Here is a 19,112-nt window from a genome sequence, read left to right as displayed (position 1 = left end):
TTTTATGAATTCTTCGCTGAGGAATTTGCTGGTGAGGAAATTCCTAAATGAACAACTACTTGCAACGGAATAAGTACTCAGAAAGGAACATAACGGAACACAAGCATAGTCATCATGATGAAATGAAGACAAGCACAGAGTATAGAAAGCGTAAACATAGGATAACACAAGAAAGAAGACGAACAAACTGAAGAATTAGAACTGAGGAAATTGAGAAAGTCTTCAGTCAAAGTCTTCAAACAGATATGAACAGGCACATAACAATATACATGAGGAATTTAAAGAGTTGAGGAAATAGAACCAGTAAGCTCGGTGAAGACAACGATTTGGTAGACCAGTTCCAACTGCTGTCTCAGTTGTACATCTGGTTGGAGCAGCTGAGTATTTAAACTCGAGGACACCCAGTCCCGGACACACAGTCCTCACCGTATTCTCCTTGAGCTAAAGTCACACATACCTCGCCCAATCACTTGTGGTAAGTATTCAGGTGACTTCCGAACCTTCACAAACTCGGTCACTCGGCGATCCACAATTCCTCTTGGATGCTCTAGAACTTGACACCTAACCGTCTGGAAGAAGCACAGTCTTCAAAGGAAACAAGCGTCGGATCCACGCAGGATCAATCTCTTTAGTGATGCTCAATCACTTGGTGTTTTGTAGGTTTGGGTTTGGGATTTCCTCACTTGATGATTTTCACTCAAAGTCCTCGGAGGATGGGTTGTTCTCAAATAACAAGTGTCAGTTTCTCTCGGAGCAGCAAACCAACTAGTGGTTGTAGGGGGCGGCTATTTATAGCCTAGGGAGCAGCCCGACATGATAAGACATAAATGCCCTTGTCTGATATGACCGTTAGGTGGGTAAAATTTTTGGGATAGCTGGCGTGTAGCACAGCAACGGTCGGAATATTTGAGGTTCAAATTCCCTAGGGCTATCATGTTCCTCACTTGGTAGGCAACTCGCACTGGCGAATTCCTAACTCTTCAGTCAGAACAAATTCCTCAGAGACCAAAAGAACTTCGTCTCTGTCACTGAAGAATATGGCTGAACTGTATGAGATTTCCAATGGCTTCACTTGAAGGGATTGGCAGGTGTAGGATTTGAGTTGAGCATCACATGGAAATTTTTCCTTAGTATTTCCTCGACCCCCTTTAACAGTAAGGTGTTTCCTATAACTCAAGAAAGAGAAAATGAAACTATGAAAACAAAAGTCTTTGCGCTTCATGTTCCTCAAATTAATATCAAGTCTTCAAGGTCACACCAATTTCTTCACTTTCAAAGTCTTCAGAAAGTATTCAGAAATACAAAGTCTTCAGTCGAAGAACTTCATTTTTAGGGGTCGACTTTCTCTGTAAATATCAAACTCCTCATAGACTTATAGACCTGTGTACACTCACAAACGCATCAGTATCTTAACCTATAAGTCTTCAATACACCAAATTCACTAAGGGGCACTAGATGCACTTAAAGGCTCCCAGTCCACCGAGACCAAAACTCTGTCCAACTTCACAAGGGTGGCCTCTTGCCGCTCATTAGACCAAGTGTACCTTCGCCCATTTTGATAGATCTCTTTCAGGTCCAAGTCGGAGATGCACCGCCTGAACCGACCCATCATTCTACGATTTATCCGGTCATTTCTCTTGTCAACTGGGTCCGCAATTAGGTTGAAATCTCCAACAAGCATCCAAGGACCTGCATGTAACTCCCGGACCTCGTTTATTTCATGCAAAAAAAGCCACCTTCTCATTATCTTCCTGAGGCCCGTAGACCCCAGTGAACTAGCATCCAACAGTTTCATTAACTTGCAACCATGCCGTGACTCTATTCGTTGAGATGTGAGGATTTGACATCCTGACACAAGATGAATTACAAGCCAGCAGGATGCCTCCACATGTGCCAATCGCAGGAGCATAGTAGAACATGTTGAATGCCACCCCAAGGCACTGCTGGACTAGCAACAAGTTGATGTCTTGCACCTTGGTTTCCTGTAAGCAGACCACACAAGCACCCGAGCTCGAAATCACATTTTTTATAGCATTATGTTTTGTCCAGCTGTTAATGCCACGTACATTCCACACAACTATTGCTTGGTTTGGGTCAGCCATAGGGAGAGGCCTATGATGTCTACTACACAACCTTCTTCTTGTAGACGTTGTTGGGCCTGCAAGTGCACAGTAGCAAATTTCCCTCAAGTGGATGACCTAAGGTTTATCAATCCGTAGGAGGCGTAGGTTGAAGATGGTCTCTCTCAAATAACCCTACAACCAAATAGCAAAGAGTCTCTTGTGTCCCCAACACACCCAATACAATGGTAAATTGTATAGGTGCACTAGTTCGGCGAAGAGATGAAGATACAAGTGCAAAATAGATAGTAGATAAAGGTATTTGTAATCTGAAATAATAAAAACAGCAAGGTAACAAGCGATAAAAGTGAGCGTAAACGGTATTGCAATGATAGGAAACAAGGCCTAAGGTTCATACTTTCACTAGTGCAAGTTCTCTCAACAATAATAACATAGATAGATCATATAACAAGCCCTCAACATGCAACAAAGAGTCACTCCAAAGCCACTAATAGCGGAGAACAAACATAGAGATTATGGTAGGGTACGAAACCACCTCAAAGTTATCCTTTCTGTTCTATCTATTCAAGAGTTCGTAGTAAAATAACATAAAGCTATTCTTTCTGCTCAATCCATCATAGAGTTCATACTAGAATAACACCTTAAGACACAAATCAACCAAAACCCTAATGTCACCTAGATACTCCATTGTCACCTCAAGTATCCGTGGGCATGATTATACGATATGCATCACACAATCTCAGATTCATCCAACCAACATAAAAGTACTTCAAAGAGTGCCCCAAAGATACTACCGGAGAGTCAAGAATGTGTGCCAACCCCTATGCATAGGTTCCCAATGTCACGAAACCCGCAAGTTGATCACCAAAACATACATCAAGTGGAACATGATATCCCGTTGTCACCACAGATAATCACGACAAGACATACATCAAGTGTTCTCATAAAAGACTCAATCCGATAAGATAACTTCAAAGGGGAAACTCAATTCATCACAAGAGAGTAGAGGGGGAGAAACATCATAAGATCCAACTACAATAGCAAAGCTCGGAATACATCAAGATCGTGCCATAGAGGAACACGAGAGAGAACACGAGAGACAGAGATCAAGCACATAGCTACTAGTACATACCCTCAGCCCCGAGGGTGAACTACTCCCTCCTCGTCATGGATAGCGCCGGGATGATGAAGTTGGCCTCCGGTGATGGGATCCCCCTCCGGTAGGGTGCCGGAACAGGGTCCCGATTGGTTTTTGGTGGCTACAGAGGCTTGCGGCGGCGGAAATCCCGATCTATCTTCTGTTCTGGAAGTTTTTGGGTATGTAGGTATATATGGGTGCAGCAAGTACGTCGGTGGAGCTACGGGGGTTCCACGAGGCAGGGGGCGCGCCCAGGGGGAGCCCCCACCCTCGTGGGCAGCCCGTATCTCCCCTGACGTGCACTCCAAGTTCCCTGGGTTGCTTTCCTTCCAAAAATAACTTCTCCAGTTGATTTTGTTCCGTTTTGACTTCGTCTGATATTCCTTTTCTTCGAAACACTGAAATAGGCATAAAACAGCAAATCTGGGCTGGGCCTCCGGTTAATAGGTTAGTCCCAGAAATAATATAAAAGTGGATAATAAAGCCCAATATTGCCTAAAATAGTAGATAAAGTAGCATGGAGCAATAAAAAATTATAGATACGTTGGAGACGTATCAAGCATCCCCAAGCTTAATTCCTGCTCGTCCTCGAGTAGGTAAATGATAAAAAAGAATTTTTGATGCAGAGTGATACTTTCGCATAATTTCAATGTAAATCTTCTTGATTATGATATGAATATTCAGATCCGAAAGATTCAAGACAAAAGTTCATATTGACACAAAAATAATAATACTTCAAGCATACTAATCAAAGCAATCATGTCTTCTCAAAATATCATGGTAAAAGAAAGTTCATCCCTACAAAATCATATAGTTAGGCTATGCTTCATTTTCATCACACAAAGATGTTCCCAACTTCTATACCCCCGATGACAAGCCAAGCAATTGTTTCATACTTAAATAATCTCAAACTTTTTCAACCTTCACACAATACATGAGCGTGAGCCATGGATATAGCACTATGGGTGGATAGAATATGATGATGGGGATTGTGTGGAGAAGACAAAAAAGGAGAAAGTCTCACGTTGACGAGGCTAATCAACGGGCTATGGAGATGCCCATCAATTGATGTCAACATGAGGAGTAGGGATTGCCATGCAACGTATGCACTACAGCTATGAATGCTCAACAAAAGAAAAGTAGTGGGTGTGCATCCAACTAGCTTGCTCATGAAGACCTAGGGCATTTGAGAAAGCCCATCGTAGGAATATACAAGCCAAGTTCTATAATGAAAAATTCCCACTAGTATAAAAAGGACAACTTATGAGACTCACTACATGAAGAACAAGGTGCTACTTTGAAGCACAATATATGAGACTCACTGCATGAAGAACAAGGTGCTACTTTGAAGCAAAAGTGTGGTAAAAGAGATAGTAGCATTGCCCTTTTTTTGGGCCTTTCTTTTTTTCTTTTTGGCCTTTCTCTTTTTTATTTTTTTATTTGGGCAATGCTCTAATAATGATGATCATCACACTTTTATTGATTACAACACAAGGATTACAACTCGAAACTTAGAACAAGATATGACTCTATATAAAAGCCTCCGGCGGTGTACCGAGATGGTGCAATGAATCAAGAGTGACATGTATGAAAAATAATGCTTGGTGGCTTTGCCACAAATATGATGTCAACTACATGATCATGCAATGGCAATATGACAAAAGTAATGTATGTGATGATGATGATGATGGAAGTTGCATGGCAATATATCTCGGAATGGCTATGGAAATGCCATAATAGGTAGGTATGGTGGCTGTTTTGAGGAAGATATAAGGAGGTCTATGTGTGATAGAGCGTACCGTATCACGGGGTTTGGATGCACCGGCGAAGTTTGCGCCAACTCTCAAGGTGAGAAAGGGCAATGCACGGTACCGAAGAGGCTAGCAAAGGTGGAAAGGTGAGAGTGCGTATAATCCATGGACTCAACATTAGTCAAAAGAACTCATATACTTATTGCAAAAATTTAGAAGTCATCAAAAATCAAGTACTACGCGCATGCTCCTAGGGGGATAGATTGGTAGGAAAAGACCATCGCTCGTCCCCGACCGACACTCATAAGGATGCACAAGCCAGGTACACTTCATGTTTCAAATTTGTAACACAACTTTAACCATACGTGCATGCTACGGGACTTGCAAACTTCAACACAAGCATTCTTTAAATTCATAATCACCCAACTAGCATCACTTTGATATTATCACCTCCATATCTCAAAACAATTATCAAGCATCAAACTTATCTTAGTATTCAACGCACTCAAAATAAAGTTTCACATATCTTGAATACCAAGTATATTATCATTAAGAAAATTGCCATGCTATTAACGACTCTCAATATAATATAAGTGAAGCATGAGAGTTCATAAATTTCTTCAAAATAAAACTACCACCATGCTCTAAAGGATATAAGCGAAGTACTAGAGCAAATGACAAACTACTCCGAAAGATATAAGTGAAGATCAATAAGTAGTCGAATAATTATGCAACTATGTGAAGACTCTCCCAATTAATAATTTCAGATCTTGATACTTTATTCAAACAGAAAGCAAAGCTAAAGAAAACTACATTGCAAGAATAGCACAACTCATGTGAAGAAGCAAAAACTTAGGCTCAACCGATACTAACCGATAGTTATCGAAGAAGAAAGGTGGGATGCCTACGGGGGCATCCCCAAGCTTAGATGCTTGAGACTTCTTGAAATATTATCTTGGGGTGCCTTGGGCATCCCCAATCTTGAACTTTTGTGTCTCCTTAATTCATCTCATATCATGGTTTTTCTATTTCTTAACAAAAGCTTCATTCACAACAAACTCAACAAGAACTCGTGAGATAGGTTAGTATAAACCAATGCAAAACCATATCATCTTCTACTGTAACAAATCACTAACATTATTATTCAACATTGCATACTAAATGTCTCTGCATATTTAATACTCCTATCCTCAAATAGAATAATTAAACAAGCAAACGTATGCAAACAATGCAACCATAACAGCAATCTGCCAAAACAGTATAGTCTGTAAAGAATACAAGAGTAACAATACTTACCTGACTCCAAAAATTATGAACTAAAATTCCCACTGTAATAAATTTATCAGAGCTCAATATGCAAAAATATTCAACGTTATAACATTCTCTGACTTTTCTAGGGAATTTGTTTGCAATAGCGGTAAACTTTCTGTTTTCAAACAGCAACATGTATGCTAGCAAAATAAGCATGGCAAAGGCTATCCTTGACTTCTTTTATTGAAACTAAAGATGCAAAACATTAATCTAAATAACAGCAAGCAAATACTAACGAAATAAAATGACGCTCCAAGCAAAACACATATCATGTGGTGAATAAAAATATAGCTCCAAGTAAAGTTACCGATAGACGAAGACGAAAGAGGGGATGCCATCCGGGGCATCCCCAAGCTTAGTTGCTTGGTTGTCCTTGAATATTACCTTGGGGTGCCTTGGGCATCCCCAAGCTTAGGCTCTTGCCACTCCTTATTACATAGTTCATCGAATCCTTACCCAAAACTTGAAAACTTCAACCACACAAAACTCAACACAAAACTCGTAAGCTCCGTTAGTATAATAAAATAAAACCACCACTTAGGTACTGTAATGAACTCATTCTAAATTCATATTAGTGTAATATCTACTGTACTTCAACTTATCTATGGTTCATACCCTCCGATACTACTCATAGATGCATTAAAATAAGCAAACAACACATAGAAAACAGAATCTGTCAAAAACAGAACAGTCTGTAGTAATATGTATAAAACGTATACTTCTGGAACCCCAAAAGTTATTAAATAAATTTCTGGACCTAAGAAATTTGTCTATTAATCATCTGCAAAAAGAATCAACCTAAAATCACTCTCCAGTAAAAAATGGCAGCCATTCTCGTGAGCGCTAAAGTTTCTGTTTTCTACAGCAAGATCACATAAACTTCACCCAGGTCTTCCCAAAGGTTCTACTTGGCACTTTATTGAAACAAAATCTATAAAACATGATTACTACAGTAGGATAATCATGTGGACACACAAAAACAGTAAGGACAAATATTGGGTTGTCTCCCAACAAGTGCTTTTCTTTAATGCCTTTCTAGCTAGGCATGCTGATGACAATGATGCTCACATAAAGGATAAGAATTGAAACATAATGAGAGCATCATGAAGCATATGACTAGCACATTTAAGCCTAACCCACTTCCTATGCATAGGGATTTTGTGAGCAAACAACTTATGGGAACAATAATCAACTAGCATAGGAAGGTAACACAAGCATAGCTTCAAAAATTTAAGCACATAGGGAGGAAACTTGATATTATTGCAATTCCTACAAGCATATATTCCTCCCTCATAATAATTTTCAGCAGCATCATGAATGAATTCAACAATATAACCAGCACCTAAAGCACTCTTTTCATGATCTACAAGCATAGAAAATTTACTATTCTCCACATAAGCAAAATTCTTCTCATTCGGAATAGTGGGAGTATCATAAGAGACTTGAACACTAAAAATTATTTCCACATTAAAAGAGTAATGTTCAGAAAAAGGGTAATCATAATAATGACAAGATTTGTAAATATAATCATCACTACTCTTTATACCATAAGTTTCATCACAATAATCATCATAAGTAGCAACTTCGTTCTCATCATAATTGGAACCTCTTCCGAAATAGTGGAATCACTAAATAAAGTTGACACTCTTCCAAATCCACTTTCATATTCATCACAAGTAGATTCAACATCCTCCAAAATAGTGGGATCACTACTTCCTAAAGTTGACACTCTTCCGAACCCACTTTCAACAATATAATCATCATAGGTAGGAGGCATGCTATCATCATAACAACTTTGCATATCAAAACTTGGGATGCTAAAAATATCATCTTCATTAAACGTAGCATCCCCAAGCTTGGGACAATCATTAATTTCAACAAATATATTGTCAAATATTTCATCCTCATCAAACATAGCTTCCCCAAGCTTGGGCCCTTTCATATCATAAGCATAATCACTCTCATCATTAAAAATATGGATAGCACCAATAGTATAGCAATTATCATCATCACAAGTAGTAGTAGGAGCAACATCATTTGGGAGGGATACCTTTTTACCTTTGTTGCTCCTTCTTTTCTTTTTCTTCTTCACATTATGTGTAGGTTCAACCTTCCTCTTTGAGCTCCTTATTGATGAGATTGGCTGAATAGAAAGCTTCTCCTCGTTACCTGAGTCATCATAAGAAATAATAGGAGGAGATTGGGAAGCCTCTTCCCTTTCATTAGTATTCTCATCATCTTCCATTTGCTTTCTTTTCTTTAGGTAATTGGCAATATAAGGATTTTCAATGCAATTCTCCGCACAATACATATAAATTTTCTCTAGATCAAAATCAAGAATTTTATCAAGACTAAATTTTGAAATACCCTCAGTTATACGTTTCATTTCTTCATAACCCAAAAGAAGGCTAAGCTCTTTATGATGCTCAAGGGTAACCAAATTATCACAATATTTGGACATGACTTGATCATGAAACAAATAGCATTGGAGCTTGAAATGACCATGTTCATTGCAAAGTTCACAAGGAGCACGAAAAATATTGAATCTTTCAGCACATTCATCTAGCTCTTCTTGCAACAATTTGGTTTCTAAGTACTTATGCCCCTTGCAATATCTATCTTCCCTATTTGGTGTGTCCTTGCAAGCCCAATGCACTCCACAAAAATTGACATGTTTATAGGAGACATTTTCATCATAACTAGTGCAATCATCATTAGCATCATGGATATTCAAAGAATTCGTACTAACAACATTGCAACCATGCTCATCATTCAAATATTTAGTGCCAAACAATTTAGAGATTTCTTCTTCTAGCACTTGAGCACAATTATCCTTTCCATCATACTCACGAAAGATATTAAAAAGGTGAAGTGTATGAGACAAACTCAATTCCATTTTTTTAGTTTTCTTTATAAACTAAACTAGTGATAAAACAAGAAACAAAAAGATTCGGTTGCAAGATCTAAAGATATACCTTCAAGCGCTAACCTCCCCGTCAACGGCGCCAGAAACTGCTTGATGTCTACTACACAACCTTCTTCTTGTAGACGTTGTTGGGCCTGCAAGTGCACAGGTTTGTAGGACAGTAGCAAATTTCCCTCAAGTGGATGACCTAAGGTTTATAAATCCGTAGGAGGCGTAGGATGAAGATGGTCTCTCTCAAACAACCCTGCAACCAAATAGCAAAGAGTCTCTTATGTCCCCAACACACCCAATACAATGGTAAATTGTATAGGTGCACTAGTTCGGTGAAGAGATAAGATACAAGTGCAAAATAGATAGTAGATAAAGGTATTTGTAATCTGAAATAATAAAAACAGCAAGGTAACAAGCGATAAAAGTGAGCGTAAACGGTATTGCAATGATAGGAAACAAGGCCTAGAGTTCATACTTTCACTAGTGCAAGTTCTCTCAACAATAATAACATAGATAGATCATATAACAAGCCCTCAACATGCAACAAAGAGTCACTCCAAAGCAACTAATAGCGGAGAGCAAACATAGAGATTATGGTAGGGTACGAAACCACCTCAAAGTTATCCTTTCTGTTCTATCTATTCAAGAGTTCGTAGTAAAATAACATAAAGCTATTCTTTCCGCTCAATCCATCATAGAGTTCATACTAGAATAACACCTTAAGACACAAATCAACCAAAACCCTAATGTCACCTAGATACTCCATTGTCACCTCAAGTATCCGTGGGCATGATTATACGATATGCATCACACAATCTCAGATTCATCCAACCAACATAAAAGTACTTCAAAGAGTGCCCCAAAGCTACTACCGGAGAGTCAAGAACGTGTGCCAACCCCTATGCATAGGTTCCCAATGTCACGAAACCCGCAAGTTGATCACCAAAACATACATCAAGTGGCACATGATATCCTATTGTCACCACAGATAATCACGGCAAGACATACATCAAGTGTTCTCATAAAAGACTCAATCCGATAAGATAACTTCAAAGGGGAAACTCAATTCATCACAAGAGAGTAGAGGGGGAGAAACATCATAAGATCCAACTACAATAGCAAAGCTCGGGATACATCAAGATCGTGCCATAGAGGAACACGAGAGAGAACACGAGAGAGAGAGATCAAGCACATAGCTACTAGTACATACCCTCAGCCCCGAGGGTGAACTACTCCCTCCTCGTCATGGATAGCGCCGGGATGATGAAGCTAGCCTCCGGTGATGGGATCCCCCTCCGGCAGGATGCCGGAACAGGGTCCCGATTGGTTTTTGGTGGCTACAGAGGCTTGCGGCAGCGGAAATCCCGATCTATCTTCTGTTCTGGAAGTTTTTGGGTATGTAGGTATATATGGGTGCAGGAAGTACGTCGGTGGAGCTACGGGGGTCCCACGAGGCAGGGGGCGCGCCCAGGGGGGGCGCCCTCCACCCTCGTGGGCAGCCCGTATCTCCCCTGACGTGCACTCCAAGTTCCCTGGGTTGCTTTCCTTCCAAAAATAACTTCTCCAGTTGATTTCGTTCCGTTTTGACTTCGTCTGATATTCCTTTTCTTCGAAACACTGAAATAGGCATAAAACAACAAATCTGGGCTGGGCCTCCGGTTAATAGGTTAGTCCCAGAAATAATATAGAGGTGGATAATAAAGCCCAATATTGCCTAAAACAGTAGATAAAGTAGCATGGAGCAATCAAAAATTATAGATACGTTGGAGACGTATCAGCCTACAATCAGGCAACAACAAAAACAAAACTGATAATAAATTACTGCATGTCCCTAATTGAAAGTTATTTATTGACGTGTGTTGCAATTTGGTTCTTCTTATCAAGCGGAAAAGGCACCACCGCCATACTTTTGGCTTCGTTTCCGGATCAAACCTTTAGGAATTGAAGCTAATTACCTTTCTTTCAAGATTTTGTAGAATCCGTGGGGTTGCTTGGATGGATGCACACTTGATGTTAACCATCTAGAGAGGAGGTTGATGAAGCTTGCATGCAGATACGGCTATATAAATTATGTAAAGGGAAAGAAAGAAAGAAAGAAAAATCTCACTTACAAGGAGATAGAGAAGCCAACAACACACTGGATCGTTGAATGCATTATGAATGATATCTGTACACTTTTGGCCCTTAACTGCTGGTTAAAACTGCACTCTTTTGACAAACGTAAAAATCACAATTCACGACGGAGATACCCATAAAGGCTCATACAAAAATACAGGCTCAACACCCAGAAAATCTAGTAGAGCAGCATTGGCAGCAAGTGGAGCCATACATATCCTGGTAACACATCCTGGGATATCCTTTCATCGTGTATGGCCAACTCCTCATCAGCGTTGTCCTCTTCTTCTTTTTTTACAAAACGCAGCAGACTGCTGCTTTTCATTCATTAAGAAGGCGAAAAGAGCACAAGTATCCGAAAGAAAAGTAATGTAGAATGCAGCATACAGGGTAGAGATCCAAGATTACACCGCGCCTACCCAGATAACTCCTTTGACCCCAGCTGGCCTCCAGGTGGCTACTTCATCTGAGATGCTGTCACAAATTTGCAAGAAATTCAGGGCAGGGTACTTGTATTCTCCGTCCTCAGCTTCAGCTTTCGTCATGTCCGTCCCTTTTCTCATCTTCATTTGTGTCTTCTCTGTCGTCTTCATATGCCTCCTTAGATTAAATGATTAATCCTGTCGAGCGAAACTGAATACCAGGAACATATTTTCAAGTAGCTCTAGCATACAAACGAAGAACCCAAAGATGGAAGCAACAAGAGCAGGGTACTTATATTGGATAGAGCAACCGAACTAGATATTATACCTGCCGATTTGCCTCCACATCCGTCTCCATGTTGTAGGGCTCTCTTGTGTAAAATAGGTGCCATTTCTTTTCAATGCCTTCATCATTTGCATAAGCCTCGACATGGTACATATGCCTGAACTTGTCCCACTCGGCGCCAGATTTTCCCACAGCCATGGAGGCAAGTACCTCTGGGCTGCAGTCCAGAAGCAAATGACTGGGCTTTACAGTTGGCAAGAACAATTGAAGTCGTTTCTCATTGTAGCAAACTGTCAGCACGAGTCTCCGGAGTGCAGTCATCTCCTGCAGCGACTCCAGCTTTGGGCAGCAGTTGACCACAAGCTTTTGCAATTTGGGAAAATTGGAGATGCTAGTCAACTCTGTTAAGTCATACAGGTCGAGCTCAACTATGGAGGAGAAGTTCTCTAGATAGTGGAGGCCCCGGATGGATCATATGGTTAGCTTTTTCAAAGCCCTTGCATGGGACACGAGGCCGAGAGGAATACGCCTCAGTTTACAGCCATGGATTATAAGCTCCTCCAAGACAGGCATAGCTTGCACTTCCTCCTCCCATTCCACCATTTTCCTAAAGATCATCTTGTTCAGTCTCGGAAATGGAGCTACCGCCTGAAATGGAGCATGGTGATGGTGACTATAGGGCCGCAAGAATTCAGGACCGACACGCTTGATTGCCGGAGCACGGTTGACCTCCAGGCACTCCAGATAAGCTGAAACAAGCCATCAGGGAGTTGGGTGCAACAATCCAGGTCTTCAATTATAAGTACCCTCAAGCTATTGAGGGGCGTCGTTGCTGTCGACATCATCCATTTTGGGAGCTGACGCCCGAAATATCCTTGGATGCGAATATCTTGCACATAAGGCGGAGGACAGAGCTCATCAAATACCTCCATAATTGTTCCTTGATCCTGCTCAGAAACTTCTTCCTTCACTAATCCATCACCACCTAGTCTGCTCTTATAGTATAAGGCCATGCAGGAAAGATAGGCCTTTTCACTCAGCCTCGCCTTTGTGGCAAATGACGCAGCAGATACATTCTCCAGACTTGCTAATCCAATTTCCCTAAGCTGAGAAAGAGGCTGGAGCTCTTCCAAACTACACCAATCACCATGTGGGTATGGAAACCCCAAAGTATCCTCAAATTTGTAAGAGCAGAGAACCCCCTAGGCATAGTATTTATAGATGTGCCATAAAGTTCAAGATATCTCAGTCCTCGTAACTTTACAATGGTATCTGGAAGTTTCACAAGATTCTGACAACCAGCAACACTAATGTGCTGCAAGAACTTTATTTTGTGAATGTTCTCTGGCAAGCTCTTTATATCATTGCATTCTCTTAGTGACAAATACCTCAAGTGTTTGAGCTGATACAGATCTTTCAACAATGCAGCAAAATTTGCATACTCTATGTGTAGAGTCCGTAGACTTGAAAAAGGAATCAAGGAATCACCCGACTGAATCTTAAAATTTCCTACTAGTATTAATGATCTAAGAGATTTCTGCTCATGTAAACTCCTCCACTCAAATTCATCTGATTCCACTCCTCTGGTTTCTATGGACAACCTAAGAAACCTTTGCAAACTAAGTTTACTATTAACAGTTCCTCCGTGGTGAGCTACTAGTGCTTCATCTCTAGTCACATATTGAGCAAATGAACGAACAACAGGACGCAGAGTTTTGGCTCCCGAACTCATCTGCACCCACCTTCAGAAAAAAATCAACATAAATACTAGAAAAATTCAAAAAATTCCAAATTTTTTGGGGTGGTAGATAATTTGACGCGTGAGGTGCGCCTCAAAATTCAACTCATTTGAGCATCTGAACAGCTCTCGGCAAAAAAGACAAAATCAAGGTCTGTAAAAATGTTTACTGTTCACGCTTTTTTGCCGAGAGCTGCTCAGATGCTCAAATGAGTTAAATTTTGGGGCGCACCTCACGCGTCAAATTATCTACCACCCCAAAACAATTTGGAATTTTTTGAATTTTTCTAGTATTTATTTTGATTTTTTTTCTGAGCGGGAGCAGATGAGCCTGGGCACCGAAGTGGATATCCGCGAACAACATCATGCATGTTGCAAATATATTGACGGTGATGTATCTGGTGTTAGAAATATAATTGGGTTTAAGTTAGAGATAATGAAATAGAGATAGAATTAGTTTAAACCACATAACCTGTCTTGTACTTCAAGTCTCTATCCCTCTTATACTTCTATATATACCCTATACAAGGGTCAAATCAATACAACAAATATTGTAGGTTCTATATTTTCTACATGGAATCAGAGCGGTTAGTCTCACGACGTCGATCCTAGGTTCCTTTACCACTTTCGCAGCGCGCCGCCTCTGGGGAGATTAATCTCCTCTCTTTGGGGGCGCGGCACCCGGTCGAGCAAAGATCAGATTGGTTCCATAGATTAGATCGACTCCATAGATTAGAACAATTCTAAATCAAAATTCTCTTAGATTGATTTTTCTTTTTTTTTAGCTACAAATAAATTCCTCTCCCCGACCCTCAAATCCGGTGAGAACAATCCGGCACGACGCTCTTGCAACAGCGGAGCACACGCGGCAGGTTGCGCGATCCAGAAGAGCAGCCGCCCCTGTCCAGGGGGCCCGACGGTGCATCTGCACAAGCGCATCTTCACCGACCTCTGGCCCCGGCCGGCACGCCAGGGATATGTACAGGCGACAGGCGGCCCAGGCATACGATCTGTTTTCGATCGGTTTCCACACACACCCATCGCGTCGGACAGGGAGCAGATCGGTTTCCTTGGAGCCGGCGCTTGCACTACATCGGAAACACCTCCATCGACCCATGCAGCCATGCATGCACTTGTATGGCATGCACAAAAACTGCATGTACGTGCTATATCAGGACTCAGGTTTGGTATCAATTCGACTAGCTTCAAGCCTTCAACGATGCAACTCCGAGGGCCCGGTTGCACGTGTCTACATCATCCCGCACGGCGACTCCGTGGGCGCTCGATCACGGGAGGGCATGCAGCTGGGCCTCATCAGCATCAGCTGTCTTCATCGACTTCGGACACACGCGCGGATCCCAGATCGATTCCAGCCGGTGCACATGTTGGCCATCGCCGAAGCCGCGGCCTTGCCAGGGGACTCCACGCTGCAGCGCCAACCAGCTAGTTGTCCGCGTACATCCACGAGCCGCTGCATCGAGCGATCTGCACCATGGCCGCATCATCAAGCTGCACGACCACGTCAGGCTACAAGCCAATAAACTTCGTCGAGCATGTCTACAAGAAGCGATCTCAACATGCATCATCCACACGCCAGACGGGTGTGGAACGAATTGCAATCTTGATCGACTTCTCCGTCGTGACACGGTGTTGACACTTGGTCGCCACGAGGGACACCTTCAAGCGACACATTATCATTGACACGCTGCTGTGACGCCATCGCCGACACTTCATCGCCAAGGTCTTCATCAACATTGTCTTCACCAACATCTTCATCAACGTCGTCTTCACCAACATCTTCATCAACACACCGCCGCCTCGTCCACAAGATGGGCACTAGCGTCCTCTGACAGACTTTTCTGCAAGACGCGGCCTTGACGACGGCAATGATTGCGTCACGACAACGACATTGATCGCGTCATACACGACGACACGACTGCATCAACATGGCGTCACTCTAGTGACCAGCCTACACGGCCACATGGTTATGGCAAAACCGATGTGTGCTCGATGGGTTTCCTCCGGTTCTGACAAAACCGGTGGACTCATCGCTGACGGCACCCCCTGACACCGCAAGGAGCATTATCCACGACTTCAGCTCCGTCATCTACAACATATATAGCGCTTTTTTTGCGCTTCCGGCTTTGTGCGGCTTCATCATCCACGACGACTACATCATTGACCACGGCTACATCATGATCGGCTACCTCAACATCGACATACAGGGCTACGTCTACAACAACTCATCGGCAACAACTCCAGTCAACAGCGTCTGAGTCATCACTAGCGTCCACGCCTCTCCCGCTGTGACTGCGGGAGGGAATAGAGGAGAGACAAGGAAGGCACCGGAAGGGGACGCAGTCACTGCCCCAGGTGTCGACCCATCAGAGATGCAGGTGATGATGGTGAAGCGGAGAAGATGACGCGAGCACGATACTTCAAATCCAGTCGCAAATGTCTATTTCACTCCCGCTACGACTGAGGGGGAATGTTAGAAATATAATCGGGTTTAAGTTAGAGATAATGAGATAGAGATAGAATTAGTTTAAACCACATAACTTGTCTTGTACTCCAAGTTTCTATCCCTCTTATACTTCTATATATACCCTACACAAGGGTCAGATCAATATAACAAATATTGTAGGTTCTATATTTTCTACATCTGGCTCTATAAGGTTCCTCAATATTAGCTCTTTATGGTACTCAATTCCTAGTTCTTCCAATCTATCAGAGTCTCCATGAACAAATCCTTCACCAATCCACATGCCGACCAATTGTATGTCATGTATAATTGTCTTCTTAGGCTTAAGGGAGAAGTGCAGAAAGCATTGTTTTAAAGAAGGGGACAAGTCCTCGTAGCTAATATATATTGCATAATTTAGCTCTTCTGGCATTCGGGATACTGACCATATAGCATCATTCAGAACTTTCTCCCAATCACGTCGCTGTTTATCCTTTTGGCATAGGAGTCCTCCCATCACTTTTATTGCAAGTGGTAATCCATCACATTTTGCTATAATTTTCAATCCTATATCCTTTAGCATATCAATCGCAGGTTCACTTTTCTCCGTAGCGAGTACCTGCAAGCAGTTTAAACATATAAAGTTAATGAGAAGCATATTACACATTTCACTGGCTAGTGATGTTCTTTTATTCCCTGATATGCTAGCTCAGAAAGAAAAAAGAATTTAGAAAGAGTCAGTCCACGTACTGCTTAAAGTGAATTATCTCTTTCCACCTTAATTAATAGGTCGAGGTAAATGTTTCACAGGGTTCTTTATTTTTCATTGAACTGGCACACACAAGTAGAAATTAATCTCCCTCCTATGTCTCTATCTTATCATCACGAACTGTAAAGGCATAACACGCACAACCATGAGTAGATCTAATTAGCTAGTTACTTTCTAACACAAATCAATGGACTGGTTCTCAAATAAACAAGCAACACAATGTGGAGTAATCAGGACCAGTGATCGGAATTGCACAAAATTTATACAATAAATCACTAGCAAGTATGCTGTATGAAGACTTAACATCATGCAAGAGGAATTATTGTAGTATAAGCATTCAGAGTTCATTAATCCATTGCTAGTGTTTGTCAATGGATTAACTTCAATTAGAGGTTACTACTAGTAATTGCACAATTACCTGCTTCTTCAGCAAAGACCATGCATCTTCAGGCCCTAATTTGCCAACATGGTGGTAGGGATGTTTGGCTTTCATGCCTCGGGTAACAGTCTCATGTCTTGTGGTGACAAGGACTCGACTATTGGGTGCAGCATGGCTAAAGGGAGCCATGAGCAAGTTGTTCCATTCGTTGGTTCCCCACATGTCATCCAACACAAGAAAAATCTTCTTGTCCCTGACGGCGTCAGCAAGAGCTGGCACAAGCAACGCTTTATCCTTAGACCCGTCCCAAGAGCCAGGCAGGTTTCCATTGGCAGCCGTGATGGCCGTCCTCAACAGCTCAACCTCATTGAAGACCTGTGTGATGCTCAGCCATATCTTCTTGGCGAACTTGCCTTGGATTTCCTCGTCGTTGGAGACCTTCTTGCTGAGGGTAGTCTTACAAATTCCACCAACACCAACGATGGCAACAGTCATGATGCTATCACTATCATCAGCTACTTCCTCTGTAAGCACTTTCACAAGCGCTCTTGTGTCATCTTCAATCTTCTCCCCAACCACACCCGACCGCTCCAATAACGGATCCGTCTTGAGGTCAACAGCTTGAGAACGGGTCATCATCCGGTCCTGGTAGCCTTCTAGCTTGATGAAATTGAAACTACCACCCCTCTTGAAGATGTCATCCAATTTTTGGTTAAGTGTCTTGATGCGGCTGCCAATGTTGTGGGCATGGAGGGGGTTCCTCATGCAGAAGAGCAGAGGGTTTAGGCACCCCATATCCTTGTATGGACCTTGCTCAATGACTTTGAGCTGACATAAGTCAAGGATGTCGGTAACATCATACATGGCACGCTTCAGTTCCTCCACCCACCCCTGCACGCTCTCATCAGTGATGTTCCTCCTACCGGCATCTGCAAGGAAGTTCTTGAGGTCCCTAAGCTTGATGCCCAGATTTTCTATCTCACCAGACACTCCAATCAGCATGGACACCTCTTCTTTGACCATCTCGATGACCATGTCAGCCACGTAGGATGCCAGAGCATCCAGGACCGACGCCATACTGCTGCAGTGAGCTCACTTTTGGTGCTACAAAAAATAAGCAAACAAATTACTCCTTTTATTATTACCAACAGCAAGCCCATGCTTCAAATAGAATGTCATCTATAAGAAAAAAGGAAAAAGGAATTGTGAATTAATTCACTTGAGACTACCGATTGAATTTGTTTTGATCCAATATTCAACAATGAAACAAAATATTATGGAATGTAGTCTAACTCTATTACAGTTGAGATGATATTGAGGTTCTATTTACCCATGCCCAATCAAACACCGCAAATATCAAACCTGATTCTAAGCAAAAGTAAAGGTTTCCTTTCTGAGAAAAAAGAAAAACTTCTTCTAAGAACAAAAGACAGCATCTTTATTCTGTAATAAGGTTAGAATCACGTCGCAAGTAGCAGGTTAGGAAATCTGCTGCTTAGCAATTGCACAACAACTATATGCACAACATTACTAGAAGATAAAAATAGAGATATAAAGCTCATGGATTGTCTTCATGTTATACAGGTATACAACTACGAAAAGCATTAAGACTGACGATGAACCAAACAAATCTAGAGAAATAGTACACACACACACACGCAAGCACGCAGAGAGAGCAACGACATTACCTTCATTAAATTGGAGAGATTAGAAATGAATGGGTTGATCTTCCTCCGGTGATGCT

General features: G+C 41.8%; 1 pseudogene; it reads right to left on the bottom strand.

Moving 5' to 3' along the window:
* Positions 1-11,717: 11,717 nt before the first annotated feature.
* Positions 11,718-18,445, bottom strand: LOC119309005 (annotated as a pseudogene).
* Between the last annotated feature and the right edge of the window lie 667 nt (positions 18,446-19,112).

Source organism: Triticum dicoccoides, chromosome 5B (genome assembly GCF_002162155.2).
Source record: "Triticum dicoccoides isolate Atlit2015 ecotype Zavitan chromosome 5B, WEW_v2.0, whole genome shotgun sequence".
Taxonomy (NCBI): domain Eukaryota; kingdom Viridiplantae; phylum Streptophyta; class Magnoliopsida; order Poales; family Poaceae; genus Triticum; species Triticum dicoccoides.
This window is presented reverse-complemented; position numbering and strand designations above follow the sequence as displayed.